At 26.6% G+C, this 24,411-nt stretch overlaps 2 long non-coding RNA genes across 2 annotated transcripts; both read right to left on the bottom strand.

The window, feature by feature from the left end:
* Window positions 1-4,429: 4,429 nt before the first annotated feature.
* On the bottom strand, window positions 4,430-4,811 carry LOC135930504 (uncharacterized). The gene is made up of 3 exons (XR_010572793.1): window positions 4,717-4,811; window positions 4,569-4,665; window positions 4,430-4,521 (listed from the first exon to the last, which is right to left on the bottom strand). It is a non-coding gene; the product is annotated as an uncharacterized LOC135930504 (long non-coding RNA).
* A 4,109-nt stretch (window positions 4,812-8,920) lies between these two features.
* On the bottom strand, window positions 8,921-23,594 carry LOC135930510 (uncharacterized). Its single transcript, XR_010572796.1, has 2 exons — window positions 23,538-23,594; window positions 8,921-10,182 (listed from the first exon to the last, which is right to left on the bottom strand). It is a non-coding gene; the product is annotated as an uncharacterized LOC135930510 (long non-coding RNA).
* Between the last annotated feature and the right edge of the window lie 817 nt (window positions 23,595-24,411).

Genomic DNA, 24,411 nt, shown 5'->3' with positions numbered 1-24,411 from the left:
GCTGGGTCTATTTTTAAAAACGGCCGATTTAAATTCTAGCCAAAATAATATGTAAGATTCGAGATAGAGGTCCAAACCTTTCTAAAAATAATTAATAGGAACAACATTCAAAATGATTTCTATTTAATCATCCATATTTTTTAATACTAAGTATTATATAATTGACGCCGCTCCGAATTTTATGCGCCGAATTTTCCTGGCCGAATTGACGTGATACCATTTAAAGTATCGATAATTGTGAAAGTTATTTTATTTTCTTATTGAAATAATACTCAGATGTTTTTTATATACAATTAACCTTTACCGAAAGATATATATTATATACTGATAAATTTTTATAGAGATTATTATTTTACCACAACTTAAATAAATATCTTTAATTCTTTTCTAAGTCGATCCCTAAAATTCCTAAAATCCCTAAACTTATAAATATAATTAATATCTAAGTTTTTGCGTATTTAAATTTAATGCATAAAATAGAATAATAAAATATTTTGAGATTTCCCTATAAGCCTTTTAAAAATTTCAAGCCTCGGTCTGTCCTGGAGCTAAGGCTGCTGGTGGGCTCTAGCCTAAAAGTTCTCTCCAAGCTTATAAGTAAAACAATGTTATAAAGTTCAAGATATGAAATATTTTATTATTCCTTAGTATATATATTTAATATTTTTCATAAACCAACTTATTTTTTTATTTCTTTTGTACATTGTTTTATTAGTAATGTTGCAAAATAGAAAAATAAAGAGTTCTTGGCCTAACCTATCACCTATATCTTGAAGTTTTAACCAAAATTTATCTGAACTTTGAAAGAAACCTATTTTTTAAACTCGTACCCCTACATATTTCTTTCGGGACATGCCTTAAGTTAGAGCCAATTTTGCAACACTATTTATTGATCTATAATCCCTAGCAAGCAATCTCCTAGGAATGTGCATAGATATTATAGTAGGATCTCAGAGATGTGAGAAGTCATAGACGCCATGCTTGGCGGAAATTCTCTTTTCATATTTATTAGTGTTCATTTCAAATTGTAAGACTAGAGTATTTTTAATCTACGAGTTGAGATCATTAATTATTAGAGCTTATGATTTTTGAAAATTAGGCAGTTATCACATTTAGTTACATTGGAATATATTTAAAAGGCGGGCTTATACAAAGACTTCTTAAACGGCTCTATTTGAGCCAATTTTCAAAAGCGGCTAACTCAATATTTTAGCCAGAAAAAGGTTGCCTAAGCCTCGATATTTCGCTTTGTTTAACATGCGTCTAGCTTAGGCCTCCGCTATTTTATTTTCATTATCAATAATCACTTTTTTTTGAAATATTTTTTTTTCTACAATTTATATATTAAATATTAAATTTTTGACATATCTAATGAAAGAGAAACATCAGGCTTGAGGATTTAATCTAGAACGGTTATTAGGATGGTCGCACAGGATAAAAATTAGACAGAAAAAAGACACTTTATTAAATTCAATAGTCTTTATTGATTATATTATTATAATATTGACGTTGATGTGATGAATATGGTTATACAAAAAAAAACAAGTGGTGTTCGAAAATGAAAATATATATCAATATATATATATTTAATCGCCTTGAGATGTATTTATATACATGTTAATTTCACTGAATAAAAAGATATATTAACATATTTAAATATACAATTACAACAAATTGAATAAGCGAAATATTTAAGAAATATTTAAATATACAATGAATTACAACAAATTAAGCGAATATGTAACAATATCTAAAATTAGCTAGGATTTTATTAATAATTGAATTTGCTAACTCGCAATGTGAGCCTGAGCTAACAGACCCCCCCCCCCACTCACATACAGCCAAATTTTCTAGAAATGCAAGTTTCATTTAATAAATTCTTAAGATTAATAATATTCGATTTTGATAATAAAAATTTACCAAGTGCACTTCAGACTCTTATCTTATATTGTTAACTTAGATTTCCAATATCAGATGGCCAAATTTATCCAATCCACCTTTAATTCATCAAATGTTTGTATTAAGTAAAATCTACTTTTAAATTTCATATAAATTATATAAAACGGGTTCTAAATTATTGTAGTGAGAGGATATGCAGAAATATATTCAGAAGTGTTAGATCTACAAATGCCTCCCACATGCCCAATGTAAAAAATGTATTCATTTGGGAAATAAAAATAATCCAAACAATTGAAAAATAAGCTTGTTTTTAATTTAAGATCTAAAATAACCAATAGAGATATTAAGATTATTTTTTTTATACTTATATCCTATAATATAATATTTATAAAATCTAGTTTTATTGCCAATTATATTTTAATTGATTCTACAGCACAAGTAACCACGGGTGGGAAGTGTTTTAACTAGTAATATTTTATGGTAATAATTTGAGGTTTCATTTTTAACTATGTTAATTTTTATTACAATGTTCATATTTATTTTGCAGTAAATTAAAATAAAAATGATAGTAATACGAATATTTTCCTTTTAAACATTAAAAATATTAATAATAAATAAAAATTTTGGCAAATTCTTATAATGAGAGAAATTTATAACAATATGCATGAATTATTATTGAATTGTAGGTTTATCCTATATACTAATTAAGGGTGTATTGCGAGGGGCCCTATTAATTTACTCCCCTTCCTTGAATAGGGGCTAAGTCACCCTGCCAAATAATTTTAATATATTTTTTAAAGTTTTAAATTTGTTTCCTTCTCTTTATTATTAATATTAAAGAAATCAAAAAGGAATTTTTTATTCTTTTTTCATATTTTTTTATACCAAGATGACTAGCGCCTTCATTGCAATAGATAGAAGTATTTTATTTTTATTTTATACTAAAATAAAAATTTTGGTGTTTTTCATTTTAATAATTTTTATGGATGCCAAAAAATTAAGGGTTGAAAAATGTTTTTTTGAAAATATAAAATATTATAATTAAAATAAAGGCTAATAAAAACGGAACTGGTTCGAAAAGAAAATGCAATAACAATCGACAGTGATGACTGGTTTTTTTATTTTTTATTTTATTTAAGCGGTGCTTGCTCCACGGATACGGTGGGGCTCTCGACCTATTAAAATATTCTAAAAAATTTTATTATTAACCTATTAATATTTTAAATATCAAATTTTCTTTAAAAAATTTACAACCCTCATCATGTGTACTCTGCCTTATTTACATAAGTATAGAATGAGATTCACCAACAGCAAGAAGTGATTATAAATCATTCGTTGCAATTTTTGAACGAACTCTAAAAATGGAAATCGAATTTTTAAGCGAAAACTATCATCCTATCTTCGATCGAGGTAACTTAACGGATCGCTTAATCTTGAAAAAAATTAACTAAACCTTAGTTAATTTTTTGATTGTTAGGATTGAGCCGTTAACATAACAATAGACAAAAAAATGGTCCAATTATTAAAAGATCTTTAAAATATATAAATGGGAATTTAAAAATTTTAAATAGGTAGGTTGTTAGTTATTATAATTAATTGATCTACTTAGAAAGAAATAATAAATTGTTTTAATTTTTTATCAGGTTCTTCGGTATCCTTTTGTCAGTGTTTTATTGACTGACTGATATTTTAAAAATGAAATCATTAAGATATTCCTAATGAAAAATTTAAAAAATTTCTATGTGAATACTTTATCCTACAATACTGTCGAGCGTGAAGATGTTTTCTTTTATGGATTTAATCATGGTAGATAATCGAGCGAATTAATGAGTAAATAATTTGTCAAATATAATGTTCATAAATATTAATGGACCCAAGCATGGTCTACATGACAGAAAATTCACTGAAGTCAAATCACCCTATAAATACTGTATCCAACCCCTCAAAAAATTCCCCCCAGAGGCGATACTTATAGGCTATTAATTATTAGTATTTATTATTATAATATCCTAAATAGCAAGCTTTTATCTACATTAAATACCTAATGCTATTTATTAATAACAACATTTATAGAAATTAATATAATTGTAATTATAGTAATCAATTTATTATTTATTAAGAATAGTTTTTGTTCTTGTGGTATAATTATTTTTAGAGGTATAGTATGATATATTTTATTAAAATAAATTTCTATTTGGAAGGGAACTTTTTATTTTAAGACTCTGATTGAATGCAAAAATATTGTGGCATTATTTATAAAATAGAATATAAATAAATTTATTCATATTTGCAATAAAAAAAAATCGATTTAACATATATCATATTTTTTTAAATATATGAAAAATTACAGCCCCATCCCTTCTCCCATTCCCGCCAAATTTTTACACCAATGAACTAATTTAACACGTATTCGAATCGAACTATTGGTTATCAAATAGTCTCTTTATTTCGATTGAATAATAAAAAAAATTAATATTCTTTTATTCAAAAATATTAATAAAATCCATTAATATTATTATTGAATGGTATTGCACATAAATGGTTAATTGTTTGATTCCGACTTCGGTGTTATAATAAAAACCATTATCAAGGATGTAAAATGTAAAGTGTATTTCGTATTATCTGTAAATATTCAAAATAGTAATGGGGAAAAAAGTATCGAGGAAAACTTCACTTGTCCTGAAGAAATAAAGCAAATCAAATTATATTTATCTGTCGGATGTTGGCACGCTATAAAATATATTTGTCCAAGTTATCCGGCCGGACCTTAATAATTTTTTTAAAGATTAAATACATTTTTGATCGATTTTTTGCTACTTGTTTTATGTTCATATATAGCTCCATCACGCTTGATTGTTTTATGGAGTAATAATGTTTTACCATATTGTTTCCCTTTAAATAGTAGAACCAAGTTATCGAGTCTTAAACTAAATCATTGACGCAATTTCTTATAAAATGAGATAAGAATTAAATTCGCTCTTTAGAAACAATATTAGATAAAAAATGCCATTTTTCTGAGACAATTAAAGAATTGTATTCCTAATTTCAGTTTTATAATTTCCCAAATGCCACTACCATAAAGTAAGATAAGAATAATAGTGGAATAAAAATTTAATTTGGTAAATATATCGAGTTACCTTGTTTAAATTTATACCTAGATTCTAGACCAACCCTCTGAATTTAGGATTTGATTAATTGTGCTAGATTTTTGGACTCTTCTGAGTTTTTCGATTTAAGTACTATATCGTCGACATATGATAAAACTCTGTTTTTAAATGCTGAATATCGTATGATCCGGTTTCTTCTATTACTTACACAACCAACGTATCTTTGATTACCATTAGGGGAGGGGGGTAGATAATCATTAATTTTGAAAGAGCTTATAAGTTTTCATATTGATTTTTTAAGATATAAATTATATTAGGTTTGATATCATATTCATATTTTCCATAGCCGCGCTATGCTAATGTTGTCGAACGCTTTGGTGAATTCGATGAAGGTGAAGTAAAAAGGTAGTTTGTACTTACAGCATTTCTGGATAATTATTTTTTATGCTAAGATAGGCTCCATTATATTTTTTCCGGTCTTTTTATATAAATATCTAAAGAAAAGATTTGGTGCGGTAAATAGGATCATTTTATTTTTATATAACATGAGTTTTAAAAAATCTCTTAAATCACCGAAAACGTTCCTTTTATATCAAATATACTAGCACCTTTTTCTATGAATAAGAATTATGTGTCTTTTTTTTAAATTTGTGCTTATTCCAGCAAATAGAAATACGTATACTTATATTGTTTTCTATCGGAAAACCCCTTTATTAATTTTGTGCATATATAGACATATATTATAAAGACGCTTATAGGGGAGACCGGGGTAAAGCGATTGACGGGGTAACAATGTTAACGCGAATAACTTTTTAACCATTGAGTATAAAGACCTTAAATTTGGTGTGAAGATGTATTTTTATATCTAATTTCTTACCTATGTTCATCTTTTAAAAAACTTACCTGGTTTTATATATTTTGTCAAAAAACTGTTTTTTACCCAAAAAATATAAAAATCAATCTCTAGTATATTTTGCTTTTAGTAAAATTTACATATCCACAGGATTCAAAATTTGGCACACATGTTCCTTAATGTATTAACTATAAAATAAAATTTATCTGACATCTTTAGCTATATTAGAAGTCACGCAATAACGATATATATAATATATGTCACCTAGGGGTAAAGCTGTTATGGGTAAAACGGTTAAAATATAAAATTATTCACATTAAATTTTTCATTCATTAATTTATTATAATCAAATAAATATTGATATTTAATATTAAAGTTACCAATTGAGCATTATTAAAATTATGAAATTAATTCAATTTATTTAATTAATCATATATCATTTTAACTCTATGGAACTGGTATTGTTAATTATTAAAATGAAATTGTTTTATTTTATAAATAAACAAGATAAGAGGATTTGCATATCAGCTTGCTAAAGAATATGGCAAATCTTTCCCAGAAAGCTGGACAACTAATGGTATGGCTGGAGAGGACTGGTTTATGGGGTTTAGAAAACGACATTCCCAACTTTCGATTCGTACCCCTGAAGCTACTAGTCTAGCAAGAGCATATGGCTTCAATCCCACAAATGTCAATAAATTTTTTGAAAATTTAATTAAGCTATATAATTCTTATAACTTTGAACCACATAATATATGAAATGCAGATAAAAGTGGTTTCACCACCGTTCAAACTCCTGCAAAAATTATAGCAGAAAGAGGAACGTTAGTTACAATATGTTTAGCCATCAATGCTATAGGCCATAGCATTCCACCATTTTTTATTTTTCCAAGAAAACGATACAAAGATCACTTTATTCGTGATGGGCCTATTGGATCTAAGGGTGTGGGAAACGCATCGGGTTGGATGCAAGAGGTAGAATTTTTATCTTTTTTGGATAACTTTAAAAAATATTCTAGTGCATCCAATGAGAAAAATGTCTTATTAATCTTAGATAACCATAGCTCTCATTGTTCAATTTCCGTTATAAACTATTGTCGCTCCAATGGGATTGTTATTCTAACACTTCCACCACATTGCTCGCATAAACTCCAACCATTAGACAAAGCAGTTTATGGGCCATTGAAAAAGTTTTATAATGGAGCTATTGACACATGGATGAGAAATCATGTGGGCAACAATTTCAGATTTATGATATTCCAGGAGTGTTAAAAAATGAAATACCAAGGGCAGTAACACCAAATAATATATTAAATGGGTTGTTAGCATGTGGCATATTTCCTTTAAACCCAAATATATTTACAGAACAAGATTATATCTGCTTTAATAATTCAAATGCTAGCTCAAATATTGAATTTGAAAATAATGATGAAAATATTACAGTGACTCAAAATCTTACAGTGACTCAAAATAATGATAGTGATTTATCTATATTATTGAACGAAAATGTTCCAGATGATATTGATGAACCTTATCATGATATGTTACCATCATGCTCAAAAAATTATAATAAAGTATTCAATCCTTCATCTATAATACCTATTCCAAAATTATTCAATATTTCATCGGATAAAATATCTAAAAAAAAGAATTCAGAAATATTAACATCTACACCTTATAAAAAAAAATTATTAATTCAGAGAAAAAAAAAGATATCAAAAAATAATTGTTTATGTGTTATTTGTAATAAAAACTATAAAAATAGTCGCGAGGGCGATGAATGGCTAAAATGTACAATGTGCCTTGAATGAGCACATTCTAAATGTGCTAATTATGATAATTATTTTACATGTCCTTATTGTATTGATTAGTTTTAAATAAAAATCATAAATAAATCTTAAATTTGTAATATTTGTTAAATAAAACAATAAATATGTGTCAAATATTATTTTAACCACTTTACCCTAGTGCTTAAGGGTAAAATGGCGAAAATGAGTAGTTTTACATAACTAATCATAGCTCCTAAAATATTATAGATAGAGGGCTACACTTTTTTTTATCTTGTAGAAGAGGGATGGGGCTACACATTGATCTATAATTTGTTGTGTTTGACTCTTGTTTAAAATTTTTATGGTAAATATGCAAAATGCCTATCGTTTTACCCCGGTCTCCCCTACTTGTCGCGATTCTTTTTTATTCTTCATTTAAAAATAAATAAAATAATTATGTAAAAGCTTAAAATAATGTTCATTTTAATTTTTCCAGGTATTCTCAAATCTTTATTCTCGAGACTTTTTTCAGTTTTTTATTCTTATTTTTTTTTCTCTCAATTTTTTTTTTAATGTGAATTTTTCCCAAAGTTTTAGAATCAAGTTTATTTTTCACAAGATTCATTCAAAATTATTGTTAAGTATTAAATATATATGTTCCTCTTTTAAATTTTTAATTTTTAACTTCATTGCCAATAATTTTTTACAAAATATAATCAATTTGATTTTTTTTATTTGAAAAAAGTATATTAAAATTTTCGAATCATATTTATATTTTTCATGAGAGTGGCATTTGAATATTCAATTTTAAGCATCAATTTTTTATTATAAATTCCGTACGGCAATTTTAACGTTGTTAAAATCAAATCAAGAATTTTGTTCTTAATTGTTGGAACACAAATTTTATCTTTATTTTTTATATTAAAAATTTAACCACCTGGTTTAATTAAAAACACGTCTAAACACTTTTTTTTTATTTAGAAAAGTCTTATAATAAACTTAATTTATATTTAATAATTACTGTAAATTAGAATTTGATATTAATAAAAAAAATGAACTAAATAGTTGCAAAATAAAATTGTAATAATTAAAAACTGGAAAAAAAATATTCAGAATAAAAGTTTTATAAAAAATAAATATCTATATCACTATAGAGTATTTTAGGTCAAGAATTAATGTTAAATTTTTAATCATGCCTGCATTCCCAATGTGTCAGTAAAAAAGAGGGGTCGATAATTTGTAATAGCTTAGGCAGTTAGTTAGGGATCACTGTATTTAATTAGATAATTCAATTAACAGGACAGCTATATATTTTACAATATCAATAATTAAATGATAAATTTTAAAATAGAAGATTAGGAAGTCATCAATATTTGTTGATAAATTGGATGAAAAATACTGATAGGATAAAAAAAACTGAAGTGCTATCTATTAAAATAACAAAAAGTATAATTCTCAATTTAATGAATTTTATAACCGGAGACATTTTCATATTTTTATTAATGTTTCCATTAGATTTAGTAGTGCATTTTATATTCAATATATCCTGTAAAGATATTATGACATTAAACCAAATATAATTATATAAATACTAGTAAAAATATCTTCCATGAAAAATGGCTGGATTGATTTTCGCCTTCTCCCCCCAATAGGAAGATATAAATGTGGTTGCAATTTTTTAAAATAATAATTTATTATATTAAAGCAATAGCGGGATATAAATATGGTTCTACTTTTTAAGAAAAATTATTGGATGCAAAATTCTAAATTAGTTTGGCATGCTTGGACAATCAAATTTTTTAGTTCACTAAATTCGTAACTAATTTAGTTTAGCTAAAATGAGGTATTATAATATAAACGCTAATAAAATTAAATTACTGGATATATTTAATAATTATATTTAATTTTATTTAAGCCAATAATAAATATAAATCTTTGATACATATTTAAAATAACTCGAATAAGAAAATAAGATTTGTTATATTTATTATTTCCAAAAAATATATTAATTGGAATTTAAAAGACACTAACTTAAAATGATTAACATTGTATTTTATTTTAGATGATATATAAAGGAGGACGAATTGGAGATAAGAAAGGAAAAAAGATAATTCTTACGCGGATTATTATATACATATTAAAATTGATGCAATATAAAATCATGTAATTAATTTATAATTGTATAATTTATAAAATGAAAAATATATAATTAGTATAATTAGTAAACGATTACGAAAAAAAAAATAATAATGACAAAAGGACAATATTGAGTCATAGACCATAAAATAATGTAAAATACAGAATAAATAAAAGCGAAAGCAGCAAAATTATTCAAAACCTCCTTCACCTAATCATCAGGAGAGATCGAATTGATAAAACAAACATAATTAGCCTTAAGAATGGCTATTGCGATCCTCTGCCTTAAGTAAAAACCTTCGCAAGGCTTCCCAGAATTTTTTCTGATTAGGCGGCCAACGTTTTTAAATAAGTTTTTAGTCAAATCACCATATGTAGGTAAGGTGGAGCAAATGATGGTTAATATCAAATTGTGATGCTAAATATGATTATGATAATGAAATTATTGATGAATTCAATGGCCATCTATATACACAACTTATTCTCACTAATTCTTCAGCTGCAGGTATAGATTAATTAAATACTTCCTATTAATTAAGTTCTTATATCCTTTCATATATATTTTATAATAAAGTAATATTAATTGTATCCGAAACTAATTATTCACTCAGACCTCAAGCTTTAAAACTATTAGGCAATTGGGAAACATTACGAAAAATAACTTGCTACCCATACAAGAGATACTATTTATGACAAATAATATCAATTAAAATTTATAGATAAAACTGCATCTCAATCTTATGGATCATTAAGTCCTTCCGACTTAACTTAAAATATTGTTTTCCTTTTTTTTATTAAGTAATTCTTTTTGATATATATATTTTTATTATATTATTGCCATATTTTCTTTTTAGATATAATATCAGTGTATTTATGTAATATTACCTATTTTTTAGATATTATAATGAATGATAATTACTAATTATATTTCCTTAATCTAATAATATAAGATTATATACAAAATAATTAGAAAAATATGATTTATTTCAAAGGGTAGCGCATATAATCTAAAAAAAATATCTCCATTTTAATCATCTTTTGGACTAACTAAGCTAGAGCTTAGATCAGGTCAAGTATGGTTAAGGTTAAAATGGTCACTGGGGTAAGGTTAGTATAGACATTTCAAAAAAATAATATAATAAAATTATATTAAACAGCGAACCACTACCAATATCATTACCCCATAAGATTTACAATCAGATCATGTAGACAACATTTAGCATAAATATAATTCATAATATTCTATTAAATCAATAAAATCTGTGTAAAATAATTTGAAACTAAACATTTAGGTATTCCAATTTATCCAAGTTTGTGTTCCAACCTATCCTAATTTGTTCTAACTGCCCGTGTTATTAGTGACACTAAAATTTAAATATTAAATAAATTAAAAATATTGATTTTTTTAACAAGACATTATGGACTTCCGCTATTTAAGAATACATTCTGGGATTCCGCGATCGTTCAATGGACTTACAAAATTCTCATGATTGCCAATTTTTTTTCCGAATATTTACGATTTTTAGATCTCGCGATTTTAATAAATATAATATACTAAGTTTTTGTTTCCAATACATAATTTGTTAAGTGAAAATTAAAAAATGGATCATTTTTCACGATTTCATATATGGGTTTAAATATCAAGGGTTTCTTCATAAAAGTATCTTCTTATCATCTTTTTTTCTAACGTGGAACTCATAGATTACTTCTTCTTTACTTTTTTAATGTTTTAATTAAATATCTTTTTTTAAAAAAAAGAAATTATTAAATTCTGTGCTGTAAATAATTTTCTAGTCGATTAAAAAAGATCCCAATTGATATCTTAACCGCTTACATATATAAAACTGATGGGAAATGTCTAGACAATGGCCCAAATTCCTTAGTCAAGAGGTCAGCTTCTGGTTTGAGATTTCATCTGCATTTATCTAGAATCATCATCCAACCACAACGTCTGTGAACTCGCCTTTGCAGAAACTTGTAAAATCTCAAATACAGCTCCATCGATATTGCCTGCTCTATTCTTACCACTCTCGGCAATAAAGCGCAATGCTTTATAAAAGAATTAGTGAGACAGATTTGTGAAAAGACTGATCAGCCTAATAAATTATTATTTTTTACGGCAAAGGCTTGCTACCGCTATTATTCGTTCTAACTACCTTAGTTTTATTTCTTTCATCGAATAATTTTCCATGCCTCCTTAACTTATTTCCTTCTCCTTCCTAGTTTCTCTTTACTATCTTCATTTTTATACATCAATTTGAATTTTTTTCCTCTTTTTATAATTTTATATTTATCATCTTAATTAATTTTGTCTTCAAAAAAATAATTATATGCTTTTCCTTTTTTTATAATACAATATATTTATTTAAATAAAAAACATATGAAAGGAAAAAATTTATTAGATTGCATATGATGAGCATGAGTGAATATATTAATTAAATTCAACCAAGCGGTGCGTGATTTTTATCCTCGTGAGTAGGTGGTGTAGAGTGTGAAATCCTTATCCCCTGAAATTTATATGGAAACAAATGGCGCGTACTCGGCCCTATAGCCACAAGGAGGGGTTGACTACCCACTCGAAAATTATTCAGCTCCAAAGCATGACCTCAAAATTATGGAAAAATAAGCCCCTAAAAATATACTATCTCAACTGTAGACTCCCCTCAACTGAAACTTCCTGCTTACTGACCTGTGCCTATTCCTCCTGCTAAATTATAATGTCCTTTGTAAATATAAAATAAAAGGAAATATGCGATGATGTTATTTTATTTCATAAAATGGATAACCGAAAGAATAAATCCTATATTAACACAGAAGTTTCCTTCTGAGGCAGTCTTCTTTTTTATTTATTTTAATTAGTGTCATAGATAATAAGCTATTACTTCAATGATATGACAGATGATTAAAAACTGGTATATATAAATCGCCAATAGATATCAATCATATTTAGTATTTTTTTATAGGAATATTCATATACATGGATATTATTATACCAATACACATTTAGTGAAGACGTGCTATAGTACCCGAAGTTGGAATTAAATTCGCGACTAATTACCAACGGAGCATTTGTCGCAGCAGCTTAGTGCTATGCTCTCACAGCAGCTTAGCTTTCACTCACGTGTAAATTTTATTGTTATATTTATCTACAAAGTGGTCTTTTTTGTATAAATAGATACGTTTAATGTATCAATCAATTGCTAATCAAAAGATCAATCCACAGGAGGCCAACCCCCCTCCTCCCCCTTAATGGACGTATCTTGATGAGGGATCAGTAATATTTCTAATCACACAAAATATTCATATAGGTAGAGGCTAATTTAACTATCTTTTGACTGAAAGTGTACACTCTTGGCCTTAATTGGTTGAACTTGATATTGATATGGATGGTGATGGGAGGGAGTGTAAAAATAAAATTTTGATATGGGTATCAATTTAAAGTTTGAGTGTAAGGAAATAAATTCTAATTCACCGTCATTCCGATGTGCTATGTGCTCGTTTACAATATTTATCAATAAACTCTTAAAAAATCTATATATTATCTTGTTCACAAAAGCTTAAACAATGTGTCATTATGATCTGATAACCTCGATGAAGTAGTTTACAGTTAATCATCATTTTCTGTCAATAATAAGCCCTATATTAGTTTTTGATCTTCTTTCCAATCAAGAATTTCAGCGACCAGTCAAAAAGAACGATGTTATAAATATATAATAAGATTATTTTTATAAGACATATCTGAAAAAGTTTATGTATCTTATAAGACTTATTCTATTTTGCAATATAGTCATCTCATAATATTATAACCATCAATTAATTAAGACACTCTTTATTATATTATAAAGCATTACATATGATCTTAACATTTATACATGAAAATGAACACAGCAAATCTTATAGATCTTCGCATCATATATAAAATCATGATGGGATTGATGAATCACATCCTAACGTATTACAATCCCCCTCTTTTAAAATTTAAATCCATAGTCTTGTTCATATCTTTGAGGTCGTCTCATAATCTTCATCATTGTATTTTTAAAGTGATCTCATATTAATCCTCATCGATTATCTCTATTCGTCTTCATAGTATTAACAAAGTGGTAATATCTTTTTATCATGCTACTGATTCCAATCATTCTTCTTTGGTCATATTTAATATATCAGAATCCTCATTTTATTTGCTATATTCATAAAAAATTTTGTAATTAAATGCATCAGTGTAGTGTAATGCAACTATTTCTCAATCATTTTTATATTATATTTATCACAATTTCATTATAATTAATATTCACTGGTATTTAAATTTTTCCCAATATATTATTTTTATAATCACTGATATTTATATTTTTTATAGGAATATAATATATAATATACACTTATATTTATCATAAGACTATTATATTTAATGTCAAACAATATTTATATTTTCCACATTCTTTTTTTACACCAGTTTCCAAATATAATCTTTAATATTTGCTTTGCCATCCATTATAATTACTCTTATCAATCCAATAATCCAATATCAATTTTCATATTGTTACTACAATTCAATAAATTTTTAATTATTATATTTGTTTTTAATTTTTAAATGGTATAATTGAAGGGAAAAGAAGTTTCATAAGTCAATATTTAATATTTTAAAAATTATTATTTTTAGGGAGAAAGAGGGCCTATGACATCTTTTTAACTAATTCCCTCAACACCCCAACATCTCAATTAAAGTTACTTCCTATTCACCAAACCTTTTCCTACTAAACAACATCCTCAAGATCCTTAAAATTCTATATGCTATGAAATTCTCACCCATTTTAAAAAATGAGGATATTCAGGCCTCAACTTAAAATTTAAGGTCTATTGGAATCGCTTCTTAACTTAAGATTCTCGACTTCCGCCTGCTACAAGTTATTTTCCCATATAAATCCGAAATAATTGGCATCCAATCACCGCTCTGCCTATCTATGGTCTTCACTTCATCTAATCTTTCCCCCCTATGAATTTTTCAATCTCTAACCGCTCATCCCAGACGACGTCCTAACCTTAGTCCTTGAAACATGGGACACAAATTACCAACTCCATATCCTACCAACCTCCCACACACAAAAAACTGGGATTCTTGTTGCCTGTTCCGTTGATTATCAAATTATGAATAGCCACCATGAAGTCAATCCCAACTTAATTGTTATTAAAGCCAAAACTGGTGAATGGCTAGAGACAATACCCCACTTCAACCTTGCGATGCTCTTCTCGGCAGTATATCTAAAATCTATAACGCACTCCGTCCAGGCTATAACACAGTAAATCTAAATGTGCTTACAGTAGTAATATAATAGACAATATGTGGGCATCGCCCACTACATTACAAATATTTCCATTCAACATGCCGATAGTCACCAATACCTAAGAGATCGTTATGGATAAAGCTTTCCAATTATTTAAAAGCCTCGGGAAAAATTAATTGTAGGTATCGGAGATCCAAATGAGAGGTTTTATCTATGACAGAGGATCTTTTTAGGATCTATTTTTTTAAGCATCCACTCCTTAATTGAATGACCACAAATTTTTTTAAAATTATTATATTTAGTTACTTTTTTTATAGTTCCTTTTTTAGCCACCCTCTTAGGAATAATATTTATTATATAAACCCATAGTTATACAGTGATATGTTGCTTTTCCGTTATTTTTTATCCTAGTTAGGAATATCTAAATTATAAATATTTTTTAATTTAATTATTTAAAATAAAAAAAATTATTTCATCCACTTAATTCATATCTTATAATCAATCATAATTCAATTAGTATATAAATATTTAAAATTCTTATATAAATTTTTTTTCAAAATCTTATATATTGTTTTTTCAAAATCTTATATATTTTTTTTTTCAAAACTTATTAATATACATGAAAATTAATTTACTTATTAAATTTCTAATAATTAATTTTCATTAAACCAATTTCCAAAATTTTTAATAATAATACATTGATGTTTACATTTATATTTCAGATTAGTTATTTACATTCCATTCCAGGCGCGTACGCAGGAATTTGGTCTGGGGGGGGGGGGGATAATAAATTTTTTTAAGAAATATTATTGTTTTTTAAAATTATCTAGCATAAATTTATTAGGACTAATAACTATTCCTAACACACATTAAATTAATGTAAATTATAAAAAAATTATATGTAAATAATCACTTAAATGACACAAAATAGAAATTTGAATTTTTTGAGCCTTTAAACAAAATGTTTCTTAGGAATAATTGTATTTTGTATGTTATATTTTAATTTAAAATTTAATCTTCGTTGGATTGAGCTAATTTTTCAATTATCTCATACTTGCTTGTCGTCAAATGCCTATGAATATTCAAAAGATCCAAACATTTCATATTACTTTCACACATTGTACTTCTTGGTATGTTTTTCAGAGACCAGCAGGCTCGGCCCCTGGGCCGGACAGTATTTTAATTTTTTTAAATATACCCAAACAACTTAGCCGGGCCTGAATTATTTTAAAAAAAACACCCAGGCCGGGCTGTATTTTTTAAAACAGCCTATATTTGAAATCGTTATTATTAGCTATAAAATTCAAAAATAAATATAATTTATTTTAAAAAAATCCGGGCCGGGCCTGAAAATTTTATTTTAAAAAAAGCCGGCCGAGCCTAAAAATTTAAAAAAAAAAGCCGAGCTGGGCCTAAAAATTTGTTTTAAAAAAGCTGGGCCGGGCCTGAAAATTTTTTAAAAAAAACCCAGGCCGGGCCAAATCTTTAAATAAAATCTGGGCCGTGCCCTTCAAATGGTACTTCTGCAGGCCTCTGTTATTCTTCTTAAAAAAGAGAGTGTTCTCTTATTAGTTTACTAATGGTAAGAGTTTATAAACCCTTTTAATACATTGGTAATCTAAAATGTGTTTGAAATAATGCAGAGCATCCATAGCATTTTTTGGGACTATATCAACTATAGTAAATCTTATAAACATAGTTATTCAGCTAGTAAGGCATCATAAGATACTTTAACATCTTCATAATAAAAATCTAACAAATATTTTTTTTCTATCACCATCTGAAAAAGGTTGGGAAGGCTTTTGGTGGAAGTAATATTTGCAGATGTAAGTGCTGCATGATGAATTAAAAATTCATTTATTTGGGTTATAAATGTATCTGCATCTAAGATAAGATCCTATATTAATGTTTTAACGATGAGCTTGCCTTGCTACAAGTCGAGGGAGACAAGTATTAAACACGTAATATATCTGCTTTTGACTCAACAATATAATATAAAATATGAAATTCTTCAACAACATTAGCCCTAATTTCCTTGAGTTCTGATAAAATGCTCTTCGCTGTTCTCATCTTCTTAATCAAATCATTGTCATGTTTTTGAAAAGTAATACTTAAAATAGTTGTATAATTAAATGATACATTCTAATGAGAAATAAAATTTGGAATAAGCATTGAATCCAATAATTTTCTTGCTTCTGAGGAAATATTTCTTTCAGGCCATTGTAATATTTCAGTAATAGCAAATAATTGGCTCTTCTAACTCCTTAATAGCTGTTAGTGCTTGATGGAAGAGGCTCTATCTCGTTGGACAAGGTTGCAATTTCCTTTCCCCTGTTGGACCAGAAGTTTCAGAAATAATTATTATTTGAATAGAAATTTGAAAATGGTAGATAAATATTACGCCACTAAAAATTTGAAAATAATAAGTAAATATTACGCCGGAAAACTTGAAATCGAAATTAATTGATAAAATAACGTATGAATGTGATAATAAATGTAATAAAATATATATTTAATATGAGATACGAATAAATATTAACAAATATAAATTAATATGAACAATAATATTTTTGAAAAATATATCCGGCATTTGCATTTTTTGGCTTTGGGGGGGGGGGGGGGGGGATTTGTCCACCTACCCCCCCCCCCCCAGCTGCGTACGCCAATGTTCCATTCCGTTTAATATATCCTTAAATCTATTTCTTTATTCATAACTACAATATCTTAATTTTTGTTAATCATTTTCTATGAATCTCATTAAATATATGCCTAATTAACAATATCCATGTCAACATAATGAGATTTGGGATCACTGTCATTATAATTATTAATTTTATCTATATTGTAATTCACTTTTCCAAAGAACCATTTCAAAATATTTATCAACCAAACATTTATTAATCCATATACCGTGGCGTAGACTGGGAAGGGGTTTTGGGTTGAACTAATCTCTCATAATAACCCCCCCCCCCCACCAATTTTTATAAATATAAATTTAATTAAATAAATTAGGTATTTATAAATTTAATAATATCCAGTGGCGTAGCCAGGATTTATCCATGGGGGGGGGGGGGGTTTAAAATTTTTTTGGGGGAGAAGCCCCCAAATTCTACTTTTAAATATTGGCAATATTATGTGCTTTATTAGTGTCTAATCACTATAGTAACAAGCATGAATAAAAAAAATATTAGTAACAATTTTGGCTATATTTATGATTAATAAGCGACTGAACACTGAAAACATTATTCTAAAAATTTAATCTATGTTTAGTCAATTGTAAATTAATCCATATAGTTTAGAAAGAAAAAAATTTGCTCTCCGAACCTTACATTTTTTAAGATCACTCAATATACCTGATTGAGTGTTAAAAATAATTCTTTTTAAATTTTAGATATAGATTTTATTTATTATTAAAATACTTTAGTATAAATAAAATCTCTTTATTTAACTATGCATTTATTTTAAGATAATATACAATAAAATAAATTTCAAAATGTAGAAATTTTTATGTAGATTATTATATTAAAAATTTATTGTAAATAACTATATTTGAAAAATATATAATTCAATAAAATATAAGTAATTCTTACGGTATTTAAAAAAATATAATTTAACAATTATAATTAATACAAAATAATCTATAAATATTTCTTATTGCAAAAGCAATACTTTTATTAAAAATACATAAATATTATGACTAAGAATTCATTATAATTAAGTTTAGCATATAAAAATTTTATGACTAAGAAAATATGATAATCATAGATTTGAATTTATAAAGAGAGGTCTACTTTTCTCTGAGATTTGGCTAATTCATCTAGAATCAAATTTTTATCTAGAATAATCTCCTTATAAATATTTAAAAGGGCTAATCCATTTAAACGGTTTTCACCGGTGCTATTTCTTAAATAGGTTTTTAACCTTTTCAAAGTTGAAAAAGACCTTTCATTGGCGCAGGTACTAATCGGTAAAGTAGCTAAAATAAAAAGTAATGTTTTGATATTTGGCAGGGAATCTAAAGTGCAATTACACATGGAAAGAGCCTGCAAAGCATTTTTAGGTCTCAAAGAATACTCTATTCTGTAGAGATTTTCATACCAAAATTCGACATCACAAAGTAACTTATCATACGATCCTGATAAATCACCAGAATAAAACTCTGAGATTTTCTTAATATCCTCTCGCGTTTCATGTGTAATCAACAATTCAGACTCAACCGGCAGAAGAAAATAAAAACTTTTTAAAATAAAATTATGACTAATAAATCTTTCTTTTAATTGAAATAAAAATGTGTCAATAAGGGGAATAAAAATATTTATTTTATAAAAATCCTCGATCGAAGAGGCATCAATATTTAAGCGATTTGACTGTCTTGAAACTACTCTAGGTTTAAAAATTTCAATCCTAAACAAATTAGCGATCTCCTATACTTTCTTGTAAATATCATGAAATTTTTCATCCACATTTTCTCTGATATTTGTTAATATTTCAACAATATCCTTTGCCCTATTCATAACCTCTCTTAAATCCAAATTAATTTTTTGAAGTATTTTGCTAAAATCATAAGTATAATTAAATAAAAAATATACACATTGAATTGATATTAAAAATTGTGGCTTCGTAATCGCCTGTAAAATTCAGCATCTGAGGAATCCTTTTCTTTGCTGGATACGTAGGATTCGAGTGCTGCAAAAATAACTTCATATAATTCTATGAAGAGTCTCACTGATTGTTGTCTTTCGATAAACCTAGTTGGGCAAAATCGTTTTAGTTTTTTTTTGGATTATTTGAATCAATATCATCAAATGTTCGGATAAATAACTGTCTCTTTTTGGGTGGTGTGAAAAAGTCACAAACCGACGATATTGTTTCTAATTGAAAAATATATTAAATTATAAAAAGATATCTTTAATACATAATAAAATCTAATAAATTCCAATTAAATTAAGCAAATTAAGCAAATTTTACGTAAACTGTTCCGGATGTCTCGAATTTCACATGCCTCGGATATCATCAAATTTAGGCAATGTGAGCTGCAGTGAACATATAAAGCGGTGCTATAAAGCTCTCTAATTCTTGACTGCACTCCCTTAACATGACCACTCATTGAGGGAGCTCCATCATATCCCTGGCCTCTCATTAGATTTAAATTTAAATCTAGATCTTGAAGGGATGCTAAAATTTCTTTGGCTATCGTCTCTGATTTAGTGTCATGTAAATCAATAAATTGAACAAAGAGTTCCTTCATTTTATAATGACCTGATTCCATATCAATAAACCTTATTGCTATGGATAATTGCTCTATGTTACCAACATCCGATGTCTCATCCGCCAGAACACTAAAAAATGGTGATGCTATCACTTTTGTAGAAATTTCTTTCAATATAAACTTATTGCATATGGATATAATTTCATTTTGAATGCATGGACTAAGGTAGGTGGCATTTTTAACCGAGCTTTCAAAAAGATTTATATAATTATCAGTATTGTTGCACAAAAGTTTCAGCAATTTCTTAAAATTCCCTTCATTATGAGAAGATGAAAGTGTTAAGGGGCCAGCTGATACTCTATGAGATCTTAATGCTAAGCCCTGCCTCCCTAGCCAAATGATTGCATCAATTATTATAATTATTCTGGCTCTGTTGGTTATAACAATATCAATTTTTTTTTTATTCAATACATTAGATATTGATATCTTTTTATTCATAGAGATGGCTTTTAAAGCATCAGATATCTCACAAGAATTGAGATAAAATTTATTTTGTTGATGATAATTAAAATTTTTAAGAGCATCTTTCCATCTTATATATACTTGACTTACCAATGTTTTGAGTTTTTGTAACCCGAGTCCAGCATATCTTGGTGAAAAAATGACGCACACTTTACAAAAAGCTCCCTTTTCATTAGCTGAATAAGCAAGCCACTTATATTTGTTAAGCCACGATGTTTGAAATGTTAAATTTCTTTTATCCAAAGACAATGGAAATTTATAGCATTTGTCAGGTGCCCAAATATTTTTCACAGCCAACAATTTTTCATTATCATTTTTAAACTCTTATAAATGATAATTTAGAATTATACCATTATCATTTGATGATTTTATTTTAGCTAACTCATTTGTTTTCCCTGAGTATGTTGGTTGTATTTCTAATTGCAATATTTAAATAAAAGATATTATAAAAGTGAATACCATTACCATCGTCATTTGAGGATTTTGTTATTTCTAAATCAAATTACATAAATTTTCTAAATCAATTTAAATATTAGTAAAAATTTTCTTATATCCATGTGGGAATTAAATAAAAATTTTAAAAACTATCTAAATTTAGTTTAACAATTTAAATTTTATTATTAAATTTAAAATATCTAATTAAACAATAAAAATATATTTACAATATATATTTAATTGTTATTTAATATTTTATTAGTTCATAAAAATATATTTCATTTTAATATCATATATATTATTTATTTTTTTTCTAAATTAAAACAGTTTTTGAAATAAAATAAAAAATAATTTAAAAAAAATTTTTCTTTTGAGGGGTGATAGGGGGGTTTCAACCCAACTCCCCCCCCCCTTGTCTACGCCACTGAAAATATCATTTCTATTGTCAAATATCTATAAAGTGAAAAGAACAAGAAACAAATGATTATAGAATCATAAGATTCCTAATATTTTTAATCAGGGAAAAACTTTAATGTATTTAGATGTAATTGATTTTTGAATCGTAATTTAAAATACTATTTTAAGACTCAGCTTAAGGCGTGCCGTAGTTCTTATTTCGCTTATAACTGGTTTTTATTTATTGATTAGAATATCTGATGGATAAATTAGTAGGCACTAATCATGCTTTACATATTGTTCATTGCTTTTATAATTTTCCTTCTGAGATGAAGTCAATCTGATAATTAATTTTTATTTTGCCAATAATGTTTTCCTTTAAACTTTCCAAACAGGTTGAAGTATTCTCAAATTATTTTTAATATTATTGAAAAAAAGTGTATTTATCGTGCCTCCATTAATCATTTTAAAATTAAAAGCAAGTACATTTCTTTTTGGATTACAACAATGGTCTAATGTGGTTACGACTGGTTAATACGAAAATACATTGCCATGAGTTTGAATACAATATCGCAAATGTATTACCGCCAATACTTTATCGGAATGCATCACATATTCTTTATAAAAAAAGTTTACGCAATTTCACATTTGTTATTAAATTAAGTGTAGATTAGAGTTGTATTAATATTTATTAGAGCACTGTCCAGAAATTCAACCAAACTAGATATAGGCGGATATTTTTTCGGATCGAAGCATTATGTAGAAAATTTTTATCAGGATTTTATATGGACGAAATTTTTTCGCTTTGACAAATCTTTAATTATTTTTCCTTATGTTTTTATAATTCGTTTCGATAAAAAACACTATAATTCTTTATTTTCTTTTAGCTATTATAAAAATTCTTCCGCATTCCTTAAAAATTGACTTTCTCTTCTCTTCAATTAAATTTATTTTTAGATCAGACCAGACCTTACTTTAAGTTGGATACCTATTTATCGCAAATCAATTGGTCTCTAACATTTACCAATAAATATAATTATTTGGCTAAAAAAAATATTAGAAAGGTAATTCCCTAAAAGAATCAAGCAGATGCTTTATTTTACCAAAACATAAGTGTGGGATAGCCAGGGTTAAGTTTATGTAACAGTCAAATTGCGTAATCAGTCAATACATGTCTTTTCTTAGTCAAGTAGCGTAATAACTTATAAATTAGTCTAAAACTTATAGGATAGGAGGTATTCGGCACATGGAATTAGTGTTGTTCGGCTCACTCAATACTTCATCCAGAAAAATATAAGCCTGGAGATTTTGCTCATAGAAGGAACAAAGGTCTATACATATATTATCGAAATCTCAAGACTTAGGCAATATTTTTCTGGCTAAAATATTGAGATAGCCGTTTTTAAAATCGGCTCAAAACGAGCCATTTAACAACACTAGTTGTTAAATGGATTTTTGAAAAGTTTGATTATTAAAATTAAAAAGACGTGCTAAATAAATCATTTAACGTTGATAAATAGCACTCATTTGGTTATCAAAAATATATTCTATTTGTAAAATACCCCTTCTATAAAATTCAGATAATTTCAATTTTATCATGAACTTTTGAATCATTTTAAATTTATATACCAATATGGGAATTGGATAACGTATTACTAATTTTAATAATAATTTTTGAAGATTCAAAATAATTAAAGATTTCTCACCTTTATTTACAATAAAAAAATTTGCAAAAAAGTATTTTCCTACGGGCATAAATTTATTTCAATATTGTAATTTTTGTTTATTTATTACAATTTTTAATGTTATCTTTAGAAATTTTTCGATACAAATTAATTAATCTAAATGTATAGGTTACGTGTATTATATTATATTAAAAAATAATAGCAAATAAGTATATTATATACCATTCCTTATATGAAAACTAACCTTGATATAAATGAATTTTTTTTGAAATAATCATAAAAATCTATTATGAGATAAAAATAAATTTTGATTATTTACTAAAGATTGTCCTTGAGTTTTTTTATGTAAAAAAATTTTATAATATTTTTGTCATGTGAAACTTTTGACTATACTATAAAATTATTATAAAAATAACATTATAATCACTGGAAAAATATATGTAGTTATTAAAAATATTTGTATAAATAATATTCTTCGCTCCTCCTCATTATTTATATATGATTTAATTTATAATGATATTCATTATCATAGTAATATAGAGAATGTGCAAGGTGTGTTTAATATTTATGTTATGTATTTAAAAGAATGTATTAATTTTAACGAAAATTCTGGTTTTGACATGATACCCAAAAAATGTTAAACAAATCAAACCTTCCATTTCTTAATTATTTACCATTTTTTTAAATTTTAATGAGAAAATTTTTTGGGGTAAGGTAAACCTTTCGGGAGAGGATCCTTTTTATGAAATGTCGACTTTATTGAATTATAATATCATTCTTGTAGTGTTGTTAAAATACATATAAGTTTCAAATGCAAACAAAATATTAAGGTAATAATGATTTTGTCTAGGTTTGTCGGACTGAAGCATAAGCATAGCCAAAATTATTTAAGGTAGGGTTTATCGGGAGTTTAGCCTTCCCCCTTCCCCTCCCATGACGCCTTTGGCTCAAGTTTTATCTATCTTTGGCCGAGTTGCATTTCTCTTTATAAAATAGTTTAATTTAAATTGATGTTTCCTGAAAATTTAAATTATAATAATTATTCTTAAAAAATGATTGGTTATTATTATTTTAATAATTACTTACTTTAATTATCTTCCTAAAAAATGGAGGTTATT

The sequence above is a fragment of the Gordionus sp. m RMFG-2023 genome, chromosome 5 (genome assembly GCF_954871325.1).
Source record: "Gordionus sp. m RMFG-2023 chromosome 5, tfGorSpeb1-WG-v2, whole genome shotgun sequence".
NCBI lineage: Eukaryota > Metazoa > Nematomorpha > Gordioida > Chordodea > Parachordodidae > Gordionus > Gordionus sp. m RMFG-2023.
Note: the sequence above shows the minus strand (reverse complement) of the source record. Positions and strands in the feature narration are given on the sequence as shown.